This window comes from Podarcis pityusensis (assembly GCF_964106645.2).
Source record: "Podarcis pityusensis genome assembly, chromosome: 5".
Taxonomy (NCBI): Eukaryota; Metazoa; Chordata; class Lepidosauria; order Squamata; family Lacertidae; genus Podarcis; species Podarcis pityusensis.
The window spans coordinates 25,936,360-25,949,360 of NC_138032.1; positions in this window are offsets into that span (position 1 = coordinate 25,936,360).

The window sequence follows — 13,001 nt, forward strand, 5'->3', positions numbered from 1 at the left end:
AGCCTGAATCTGCTTCAGTTTGTGATTCAAGCTTTGGCCAAATCTTGGGCATGGCCCTACTAGTTTCCTGTCAAATTTGGTCCAATCATTTCAGTTTTGAAAGGTTTAGTGACCCATCCTCTTGATTCAGAATAGTGTCTGATGGTATCCAAAACCATCACCTCAGGGATCATCCTGCCAAATTGAGTGACCATAATATTGAAAGTTGTCCAATTCAGGGCAGTGACAGTTCACCAACTTGAATCGAAATGGCATTTGATGGTTTCCAAACTGAGAGCAAAAGCTACTTCTCTTAATCAGTCATACCAACCACAGTGATGGTATCTACAGAAGTGTCCTAACTAGTGCAGTTTGGAATGTTTTGGTCCACCATCTCGATTCAAAATGATGTCCAATGGTATCCAAACCAGCTCCTCCATCTCAGGAACTGTCATGCCAAGTTTTATGCCAATAGGCATCCAAATGCATAGAAAACAGATGGACAAATGCCACTTTCCAACATATATAGCAGAAGATTATGAAGAAAGCATACCTCATGAGTAACTTTGTGTCTCCCTTATTTTGAAGGACATATTGCTTCTTTTTTGTGGAGGTGGGGAGGACTTAAGCGCACTGAGGTTTAAAACAATGTCGGAAACACAGGAGATCTTTCTGTTATCTGCCAGGCAACAACAACACAGCTCAGTCTATTTCCCTGTTCATAAATCCAGGCTTTTGAAAATATTACAAGATTTTCAGCTTAGAATGTGTTATTTAATTCCTTCTGATTTAGATAAAACTATTACATAAAACATTCATAGTACGAGATTCCCAGATGGTTCTCTCTCTCTCTCTCTCTCTCAGTCAGCTGTGCCATTGCTATAAATTCTTGCTGCATATAGGCCAACATTATATACTTATTTAAACCTTAATATCTCTCTATAAGACCTGAAAATAAACTTGACTGATTCCTGAAGTGTTTGCCAAAACCAAACAACCTAATACAACTACTGTAAATAAAGGTCCATTTGTTCAGACAGCTTAGTATGGGCTGACAGTAGCTGCTGTTTGTGAATTTGTAAATCATCTCCAATATGACAGAAGATAGTTTTAAACCAATTAAAACATCCATACAGGTAGGATGTACACCAGACCTGCATGCCTTGTGACCTATTAAAATATCATAGTCCTTTGATCATACATTGTGGTCTTGGTTACAGGTACCATAAAAGGTTTATGGTCTAAGAGGCAAATGCTTTGTATGTTTCAAGCAAACCTATTATTATTATTATTATTATTATTATTATTATTATTTTCATTCAATGTGCAGAGAAACTATCCATAGTATGCCTCTGCAGTGAGCCTTGCTCCCCGGCTAAACACAGTCTATGCCCATCTGTTAGATCAGGCATAGGCAAACTCGGCCCTCCAGATGTTTTGAGACTACAATTCCCATCATCCCTGACCACTGGTCCTGTTAGCTAGGGATGATGGGAGTTGTAGTCCCAAAACATCTGGAGGGCTGAGTTTGCCTATGCCTCATCTAGGGCCCATTAGTCATCCTCTTTATTAGGAGTGGTTATCTACCTCTCCCCGAGCTTTCACATGATGTAAAAGCCGCTTCCAGAAATATAGAGGAATACAGCATAAGTTTAGCATTCATTTCTGCATGATGTTCAAACCGAATTATTTTCTGGAAGCAAATAATACAGATATAAGTGCTCAAGTTGTGTTATATTCCACTATATTTCTGGAGGTGGTTTTCATGTCATGTAAAAAATCAAGTGGAATGTAGAAATTAACAGGGGAACATCAGGGAATGGAATAAACTGCTGTGTAGCCTTAATCTTTCCATATCAATCCTTATGTAGCCCAAATGCCACCATCCACACAAGACAGAAGTGATGACAAGCTTGGAATAGCCCCCAAAATTTGTAGAAGTATAAAATGGTGAATTTTTTTTTACTATGTATTTTGTGGTTTTATATTGTAATTTTAGATTGTGTAGTGCCCTGAGGTCTGTGGGTGAGGAGCGGTATACAAACTTAATCATAGAATCATAGAGATGGAAGAGACCACAAGGGCCATCGAGTCCAACCCCCTGCCAAGCAGGAAACACCATCAGAGCACTCCTGACATATGGTTGTCAAGCCTCTGCTTAAAGACCTCCAAAGAAGGAGACTCCACCACACTCCTTGGCAGCAAATTCCACTGTCGAACAGCTCTTACTGTCAGGAAGTTCTTCCTAATGTTTAGGTGGAATCTTCTTTCTTGTAGTTTGGATCCATTGCTCCGTGTCCGCTTCTCTGGAGCAGCAGAAAACAACCTTTCTCCCTCCTCTAGGTGACATCCTTTTATATATTTGAACATGGCTATCATATCACCCCTTAACCTCCTCTTCTCCAGGCTAAACATGCCCAGCTCCCTTAGCCGTTCCTCATAAGGCATCGTTTCCAGGCCTTTGACCATTTTGGTTGCCCTCCTCTGGACACGTTCCAGTTTGTCAGTGTCCTTCTTGAACTGTGGTGCCCAGAACTGGACACAGTACTCCAGGTGAGGTCTGACCAGAGCAGAATACAGTGGCACTATTACTTCCCTTGATCTAGATGCTATACTCCTATTGATGCAGCCCAGAATTGCATTGTCTTTTTTAGCTGCCGCGTCACACTGTTGGCTCATGTCAAGTTTGTGGTCAACCAAGACTCCTAGATCCTTTTCACATGTACTGCACATGTAATATAACAACAACAATTGTTATTATTTTCTTATTTATTAAATTTGTATTCTGCCCTATACCCACAAGTCCCAGGGCAGTTCACAGCACAAAATCACAATATAAAAACACAAAATACACAATCAAAATAGAAACAAGAGCAACCCAATAACCCCCCCCCACTCCTGTAACATTTTAAAAGGGCATCATAAATCAAATCAGCCAAAGGATTGTGGTTAAACAGGAACGTTTCCGCCTGGTGCCTGTTAGCAAAATTAAATTTACAAATTAAATATACAGTACTGGTAAGGAAGCATAATGAAGTGACAACAACACCCCCCCCCCAAAAAAAAAACACCTTCAATACTATTGTAGAAAACTTAATTCAGACATGGATTCAAATAAACTTAAAACTCAAATACTGTACTGCTTTACTATTCACCAAAGTGAACAACAGAGGGCAGTAACACCCTAGTTTATTTCCATATGCATATACCTTTCCAGCTTCTTTGAACCACTGGCCTGTCCTTCCCCTCTCCTCACTGAGAGAGTTACAGTATCTGTGCTCTTTAACAAACAGGCTGTATTTCTCAAGTGGCATGATACGAAGAAGCATTCTTCCCACTGGAGCAACAAAGTTAACATCTCTAGGTGCTGGAGCTCTTCAGAAACATTTAGAAACCTGTGCCCCAAACACTCGACTAAACAAATAAAATAGAATTCCACTTCCGTAGAGGAATTTTACAAATCAGACTGGCATAGTGGCAACAGTATCCTCTGTTTACCTTTAAGGTACATAAGAAAGCAGCATGATAAAAAAATTTTCTTTAACATATAGCAAACACTATGACAAAATCAATGACAATCCTAGACAGCATCTTAAAAAGCAGAGACATCAATCACCTTGCCGACAAAGGTCCCTATAGTTAAAGCTATGGTTTTCCCAGTAGTGATGTATGGAAGTGAGAGCTGGACCATAAAGAAGGCTGATTGCCGAAGAATTGATGCTTTTGAATTATGGTGCTGGAGGAGACTCTTGAGAGTCCCATGGACTGCAAGAAGATCAAACCTCTCCATTCTGAAGGAAATCAGCCCTGAGTGCTCACTGGAAGGACAGATCCTGAAGCTGAGGCTCCAGTACTTTGGCTACCTCATGAGAAGAGAAGACTCCCTGGAAAAAAAACCCTGATGTTGGGAAAGATGGAGGGCACAAGGAGAAGGGGACGACAGAGGACGAGATGGTTGGACAGTGTTCTTGAAGCTACCAACATGAGTTTGACCAAACTGCAGGAGGCAGGGGAAGACAGGAGTGCCTGGCGTGCTCTGGTCCATGGGGTCACGAAGAGTCGGACATGACTAAACGACTAAACAACAATGCCAAAATAGTGCCAGCTTGCATCACAGCCACTGCGTATCACAACAATGTGATGAAGCTGAAGCTTAGTAAACAGTGTTGTTCACCAGTCAAAAGAGAAAAACATAAAAGGATTTACTCAAAGGATTTCAACGCTTCTTTTACATAATGCTCACAGCAGCTTACAGAAATAGGCAGAACTTGAAAAAACTGCAAACCCTTAGGCCAGGTTGTGGGTGAGGTTTCTATTAACCAGGGCCATCTCTCCACTCAACAACCCTGGCTGAGCTAAATGGCTGCTGGTTGCCACCAAAAGACTTATTCCAGCATCACTTGAATGGTGCTGACCAGAGCCAGATCTACACATTTTGCCATAGGGGGCAAAAATCTGCACTGCTGCCTCTCCCATTTGTTTGTTTGTTTCTCTGTGTATATTTCTGTGCCTTGCAGAATCCCCGAGGATTTGCGTTACAGGGAGCTGGCTTCAGGCACCAAACCAACTCGCGTCATAAACATGTCTGCAAATGTGATGTGAAGGCTGGCAACATTAAACCCACCGTGTGGGAATCCCTATCAGCCCAAATGGGGCTTTCCAAGGGTGGGCAGGGCTGAGGCAGCCTGGGGGCCACTGAATCCTGAGCCTGCCCCACAGTTATGGTCAGCCAGCATTGTGTCTAATCTTATATTTTTATTCACAAGTGGGAAGAGTGCTCTTGAATTTTCCTTAGGTTTCCTGCTAGCCACAGTGAGAACTAGACTAGATGGTTCGTAGGTCTGATCCAGCAGGATACTTCATATGTTCTTATTTTTTGCTAAACCTCCAAAACATGGATAAAAGGGGGATGGGGAGAACAGCATCAAAGTCTCAGAAGAAGGAATATAGCCCACAAGTCATGGGGGAAGAGAATCTTTCCATTTCCAGCTCAGTTTTCCTAAAAATTCTCTTCTATTTACTTTATTAGTTTTAGCCTCAGCTGCTTTAATCGATTGAAATATTCACTTTCTTCATATTTGCTATTTTAAGGATTAATTGATGTAGTTTGTGGCTCTCAGAGTGAGTTTTCCCTCCTTGTGGTGCTTGCTAATGTGTGGTCCAAAACCTCATTTTGAAATAAATAAATAAACCAACCAAACACAGAACTTACTGGCTATAGGGTCATGTGTGGTCTAAATTTTCATAAGCGGCTATTAGGGCAGGGGAGATTGTTCACTGTTATTCTAGAAGCTGTCAGAGCTCTGTTAAGCTTTGTGCGTTTTAGTATGTGGTTGCTGAAGCTGCAATCCTATATTCAGCTGATCTAAATCCCATTGGAGTAGGTCTCCACAAATGACAAGGACCCATCAAACTGATGCCCACAATCCATGTTTCATGGTCCACAAGGTACTTGATCCTTGGTGGCTGTTGTTTCCTTTAAAAAAACAGAACAAGAAACCACAGGAGGAGTTCAATTTCTAATGGGCTCCCATACAAAAAATGGCTAGTAGGCTTTATGGGGTGGGGGTAAGGTGGGTGTCATAATAATAATAATAATAATAATAATAATAATAATAATAATTTATACCCTACCCATCTGGCTGGGTTTCCCCAGCCACTCTGGGTGGCTTCCCACAAAAGATTAAAAATACAGTGGTACCTCAGGTTAAGTACTTAATTCGTTCCGGAGGTCCGTTCTTAACCTGAAACTGTTCTTAACCTGAAGCACCACTTTAGCTAATGGGGCCTCCTGCTGCTGCCGCGCTGCCGGAGCCTGATTTCTGTTCTTATCCTGAAACAAAGTTCTTAACCTGAAGCACTATTTCTGGGTTAGCGGAGTGTGTAACCTGAAGCTTATGTAACCCGAGGTACCACTGTACATTAAAACACCAGTTATTAAAAACTTCCCTGAACAGGGCTGCCTTCATATAGTTGTTTATTTCTTTGACATCTGAAGGGAGGGCATTCCACAGGGTGGGTTCCACTACTGAGAAGGCCCTCTGCCTGGTTCCCTGTTGCTTCGCTCCTCGCAGTGAGGGATCCACCAGAAGGCCCTCGGAGCTGGACTTCAGTGGGGCTGAACAATGGGGGTGGAGACGCTCCTTCAGGTATACTGGGCCGAGGCCGTTTAGGGTTTTAAAGGTCAGCACCAACATTTTGAATTTTGCTCGGAAATGTACTGGGAGCCAATGTAGGTCTTTTTAATCTGTTGTGAGTCGGAGACTGTACTAACTCCTGATTAGTCGTGTGGGTGGTTGTCTTCTCAGTGGTGACTCCCACCCAATGGAATTCTCTTTCAAAAGTTATGTCTGTTCCAGTTTTAAAGAAGGCTTTAACTTATCTGTTTTATTTGTCCTTTAATCAGAATGTTTATTGTAAAGGCTGCTGCTGCACATTTTTTTAAATGGTATTTAAAAATAGATTATGCTCAGCCTTGTTAAATCTTATTGATTGTTTCATATTTAACTTACTGTTCTGCATTGTGGTTTCATACATGTCGTACACCACTGTGATATCTTTTGGATGAAGGGCTTTAAAATATTTTAAGCAAATAAACAAAATGAGATTGGATCGGCTCCATCCTGCAACCTTCTTCCCACCATGCCCAAAATGATATGCCAACCAAAACAAAGTCATTCTTAAAAATAAAAATAAAAATCACACTTCTCTGAATTTTTCAATACAGTTCTTCAGCCAAGGAATGTGTACAAAAATACATATACTATAGCAAAGTGTATATAAGAATGCATATACTAGTGAAAATAACATACACAAACACATTCTATTGGAGAAATATGCTTTGCAAAAATGTGAATGTTAGGCAAAAAATATACAAAAATGAGTTTATTAGGAGAAATCTGCACTAAACTACCGATGAGATTTTATGAGGCCTTTCAAAAAAAGCAAGGTGATGTGGAAATGTCGAGAGAACTGAATTTAAGACTGGAAAAATCAGAAATAGAGAGAAACTGAAATTGACAGATTTGCCCTTTTCTAGTCAACAGCACCTTGAATTGGACTCAGTAGCTGACTGGCAGTCAACACAGGTCTCTGAGGGCTTGTGCTATATGGTTCCTCAGCATCAGATTCAACAAGACTAATGCATCCAGAATGATAGTTATGGGCCAACTTGGAAATGGAAAGAAAGAATAAGTGAACATTCTGTGCAGTTCAAAACTCTGTATCAGATGTGTTAGACTAAATCAGGATGAACTAAACTGAATCAGTTGAAATCAATCTGCTTTCTCACATAAGGAAAAGCAAACGTTGGAATGGAATATGCATTTCTTCACGTTTTATCAAATCTCCAAAATAAGACTGTTCCATCGTTTTTCTCCATGGGCAACGTTTCTCTATATACCATACTGTTTGAACATAATGCACAGTGGAGCTTTGGGAAGTAGAGTAAGGGGAGGTTGAAATTCAGAGCCTTCAAAGCTCAGGCTACCAAAATCTACCTAAGTTTGCAGTATGCACTGGATACCACATTTCTCAAGGGCCTCAATAAATACGTTTCCAAGCCTAAAGCATACAAAATGCATGGCTTCATGAAACTGTTACACTAGGGCAACAGCTTCAAGCCCTGCATTAATATTATGCCAAGTCTACCTGTTGCCAACTTGGAAAAATAAATACAAGCTGGGCTGCTGGATGCAGACAAGAGCTCAGTGTGCCTTGTGTCTGCCTTTTCCACTGAACAAACTGTAGGGAGACAAGGGCAGCAGTGAGGAAATGTTCAAAAAACACAAAACTCTAAAACAAACAAACCAGTAGTACACTGGAGGACTCCAACTGGAATAAACACATGTTCACCTTAAGATTCCTAAGTCAGAGTTCTATTAAGTTTAATGGGACTTACTCCAGGAATAGAATTGCAGCTTTAAAGATGTAAACCAGGGATGGAGAATCTGTGCTTCTACTGATGTTGTTGGACTCCAACTCCCATCAGTCTTTTCCAGCATGGCCAGTGGTCAGGGATGATGGGAGTGTATATAAGGGCCACAGTCTGGCCACCCCTGATTTAAAGAGAGCCAGAAAATTACTGAGGAATCTGAAGCTTAACCCCTGAAATCTAAATGTTAGAGAAATTCAGGGAACTCAGATAGTGTGAACATAGAAACTGTACACTGAAAGTGCTTTAAAAAACACAGGCACTTCTATTTGAAAGGTGGAACAGAGAACAACATACTTGTATCTTACGAGACCTGTGTTCTCTGCTTTTTAACAAAATCAGGCCACAGATCTATCAAGTCCAGCATTCTGTTCTTCTAGTGGCCAATCAGATGCCAATGGGTAGCCCCAAAGCAGGACCCAAGTGCAATTTCAGTGAATTACTTGAGCCATTTTCAATGTATTACTCTTCACCCAATTCCATCTCAGAACTTGGAGACTATGAAAATCCGAACCCTCATTAAACCCAACAAGAAGTCCATCAGGGCCTCCCACCTCACTTAGCAAGTTATGCAGTTGTCAGCCTAACCTTTTCTCCTTTAGTCTATTGTCATCCTTAAATAGTATGGTTAGGTGAGATAGGGAAAGAAGATAACAACAACACAATAGCTTGCCCCCCCCCCCCAATGCTGAACTGCAGTTTAGTGCTCTGTGCCCAATCTGCAATGAACCTTAAGTGCAGGCTTGCAGGCTTTTCCCTCCCCTCCTGTCTTCCCATAACTACAGAGTAAGACTTCATTGGAGGTCAGTTTTACCTTCAAAGAATGTCAGCTTGTGAGGTATGAACCAGGAATCTTGGCTTACAACTAACTTTGCTTAGCCAAACAAGCCAGCTTCCATTAACCTATTGCTGGAAGTCAGTTTGTTTTGAAACCTACCAACCCGTGTTATGCTAGGGAGCACCAAGTGCTTCTCATCATTGAGAATGGAAGGGGAGGGAGAAAGAGAAGGCTATTCGTACAATATCTACCATTGTATGGGTGCATTTTGTACTTCAGACTATCAAAATATTGGCCTTTTGTGTTGTGCCCCTCAGGTTGTGGCACTCTCTTCCCAGGGAGCCTCAGTTGTTTCCTTCTCCTTTAAGCTTCAGGTGAGCTGCTAAGACCTTTTTATTTCACCAAGTTTTTCAATGGAGTTGATATTTCTATCCTGCACTGTTATACCTTCCTCTTGGTTTCCATGTATAAGATGTTTGAAATGCTTACTAAAGCTTGACCTATTTTTACTGTTGCTTGGATTGTTTCATTGTGCTTTGTAATGATGCAGGTGCTGGTTGTAAGATTGTTCAGGTTTATTTGATAAAGAAAAATATAAAGACCAAGAAAAGTGGGGTTTAAATATGTAAACAAACAAATTTATGACAGTGGAGTCAGACAAAAAGACAAGACAAACTGAATGACAGATAATTTATCTGTCCCACTTACCCACCCACCCCCAAAAGCAAACCCCCCACACCTTTTGGGCTGCAATACCATGCACACTTACCTGAAAGTAAGACTTATTGAATTCCATGGAATGCACATCTGAGCAGACAGCTCATTTGGTTAGAGCTTGGTGCTGATAACACCAAGGTCACAGGTTCAATCCGCCTAAGGGACAGCTGCATATTCCTGCATTGCAGGGAGTTGAACTAAATAGTCCTCAGGGTCCCTTCCAACTCTGATCTATGATTCTATGATATATAAGATAACTCTGCTGTCCAGAGAAGATTTCTGATGAACAGTATAATCCTGTAGATTCCTACTCAGAAATAAATGTAAATGAATTCATTGAGATTTCTTACCAGGTAAATGGATTACAGCCTTAATCATCTGGAAGCATAGCTAGCTGCCCCACAAGTAACTGAACAGATGAATTTTGTTCCTGTGTGATTTGTCCCCAAATTCAGGTAGCAATTCTATGCATACTTACTTAGGAGTAGGTCCCACTGAACAGATGTGTAAACAGAATCAGGATTTAACTGCAAATGAATCACTTCTGTTTTTCTGGATCTCTTCGGGAAAGGGCGGGGGAGTAACTGGTTCCAAGATCCCCTGATCCCTTGGTCACACAGTTGCAGGAGCTTTAAATTCAGCAGTACATTTATTCAGTAGTGTGAAGGAGACTAACTTAATACAGATGTCTCAGTGGACATTAGTGATAGGTTAGAAAGAAAGAAAGAAAAAGATTGAACCCAACCTGAGGCCTCTGGAAGTCTGACTGGAAATCACAGGCCTGCAGACCAGCAGGTTTCCCTCATGAAAGCATGAAGTAAGCTGAGTCAACTCCAAATACACAACCCAAACTGGCTGAAGGGAAAGCAGCCAGCATGGAAAATATGTGTGGATGGTGTACGTGCAAGAGGTCAACTGCTCAACATTTCTCTCAGGAAGACTGCATTCAGCTCTCAAGACGAACATGCTGCTTGGAGTTTTGCAGCACAATTTTCAGCACTGCCTGATTAAGAAATAACCATCTTTAACTCCATGCTGCATAAAAAATATGCTTCCTTGTGTAAGCAATAATGATTAATTTATGTCTGTTAAGGTTCACCTCAGCTTCCAATGATGGGATATTTTTCCCACCTCCAGATGCATTCCAGATGGCCAGATGTTCTATCTAGGGACCTGTGTGGTTTGCAGATTTATTCAATTCTCCTGAGAGACCCTCTTTCTAGGCATCTACTCCTACACCACACACACAAGAAAAGCAGTAGCTCTCTCGAACTGTTCTGGCACTAGAGAAACAAAACCATGGACTGGGCAAGACCATTTCATTATCTTACAAAACAGTGCCTACTGAAATCCAGAAAGGAAAAATGTTGATTATCATCATATTTGTGAGTTGCTTAAAAAAAAAAAAAGTCTCAGAGTGACTTGATTTGATAAAACGCAACAGATAAAAATAATTAAAATAAAACAGTGAAGACAATTGATAATAAAATGCTCATCCAGTCCTACCTACTCCACAGTAAACAGAAATGTATTCACCAGGCACCCAAAAAAGGCTTATGGCTTATGCACTGAAACATTTGTGACACCACCAGCAGTTGTCATTGCACTGTGGGTGGGGTTGCATGGCTGACCTGGAGAGGGGCAAGGCAGCAGGGAGCTTGATGTGGTGAGGGCACAGCAAGAGCATCAGTTTGGCTCTGCTGCTGTGACTACAGTGGTACCTCAGGTTAAGAACTTAATTCATTCCGGATGTCCGTTCTTAACTTGAAACTGTTCTTAACCTGAGGTACCACTTTAGGTAATGGGGCCTCCCGCTGCCGCCATGCCGCGGTCGCACAATTTCTGTTCTCATCCTGAAGCAAAGTTCTTAACCCGAGGTACTATTTCGGAGTTAGCGGAGTCTGTAACCTGAAGTGTATGTAACCTGATGTGTCTGTAACCCAAGGTACCACTGTAGACTGTTTTCCTGCCACCTTGCCCTTCTCTCTCTCTCTCTCTCTCTCTCTCTCTCTCTCTCCAGGAACAATGCCTGGAATCAGGAAACCAGGTCCACACTGCAGCCCGATCCATACCCCCTACCACTAATGCACATCGTAAACTCGTTTCAGAAGATAATGAAGCTGGAACATGTGCAAAGGTGGGTGATGCCCTCATGGTAAAGGATCTGGAAACAAAGCCTTATGAGGAATGGTTGAGGGAGTTGGGCATGTTTCGCTTGGAGAGGAGAAGACTGAGAGGTGATATGATAGCCATCTTCAAATATCTCGTGGAGGATGGAGCAAGCTTGTTTCCTCCAGCTCTGGAGAGTAGGACCCAAACCAACGGATTCAAATTACAAGGAGATTCTGACTAAACATTGGAAACATAGAATTGTAGAGTTGGAAGGGACCATGAGGGTCACCTAATCCAACCCCCTGGAATACAGGAATCTTTTGCCCCCAGTGTGGGGCTCAAACCCCTGATCCTGAGATTAAGAGTCTCATGCTCTACCGACTGAGCTATCCCAGAGTGAGCTATCCCATGAGGAAGAACTTTCTGATGGTAAGAGCTGGTCCACAGTGGAACGAACTACCTTTGAAAGTGGTGGACTGTCCTTCATTAGCAGTTTTTAAACAGAGATTGGACAGCCATCTGTCAGGCGTTCTCTTGCTGTGTTTCCTGCATTGCAAAGGGCTGGACAAAATAAATTCTATGATTCTATGTTGATTGAAATATGTAGGCAGTCCCATATCAGATCTGGAGAGATTTTCTATAAGGCTTTTAGGGAGAAGAGGCTAAACTCTATAATGATGTATTTCAAACAAAGGATTAGCAAGGGGGGGGGGGAAGTATGCTGCCTTTTCTCAGCCTCAGCATTGTGTTACATTAGCTCCAGAATAGAGTGAAGGAAAGTATATTCCCATCAGATTCCTGAAACCATTTTTATGCTGTTATCAAATTTCAGCTGACACTACCCTTAGCTGCTTGAGAACACATGCCATTAATCTAGCATTCCTTAAGCACCAATTATACCCGAGAGTCTATGAATTAAGTGGAGATAACAAATAGAGCGGCATTTAAGCTGTTTTGGTTTAACATTGTTGTTAATCAGGCTAAAAGTGGGCTGGACAAGCTATGTGCTTTCAAAATGCACCTTCAGAAATTAAACAGCAAGGAAAATATCACACCAGCTTCAATTTACAGCTACTTATGACTGGTCTGTTGTAAATGGGCAAGTATAATGGATTGTAGCCAGAGCCTCCTGTTACATAAGATCCTGAACACATACTTCAATATCTGTAGAAAAACAAGGAAGTGGCACCTTAAGGTTTTATTTTTTTAAAATTAATATGATATAAGCTTTCATGGGACACAGTCCATTTCATCAGATGCAATCCTAAATTGGCATGTATAGATAAGGCTAGAGGGAAATAAAATGCAGACAGTTCAGACAATTATATTAAAGCTTAAGTGTGTGTAACTTTATTACAGTGACCATTCACACAGCAGTGACCATAACACAAACATCCTAGAACTGGTAAGCTAATTCACACCTGTAGAGGGATAAAAGTCCATTATCTTGATTCTGGCCACAGATGATAGAATCAAACTTAG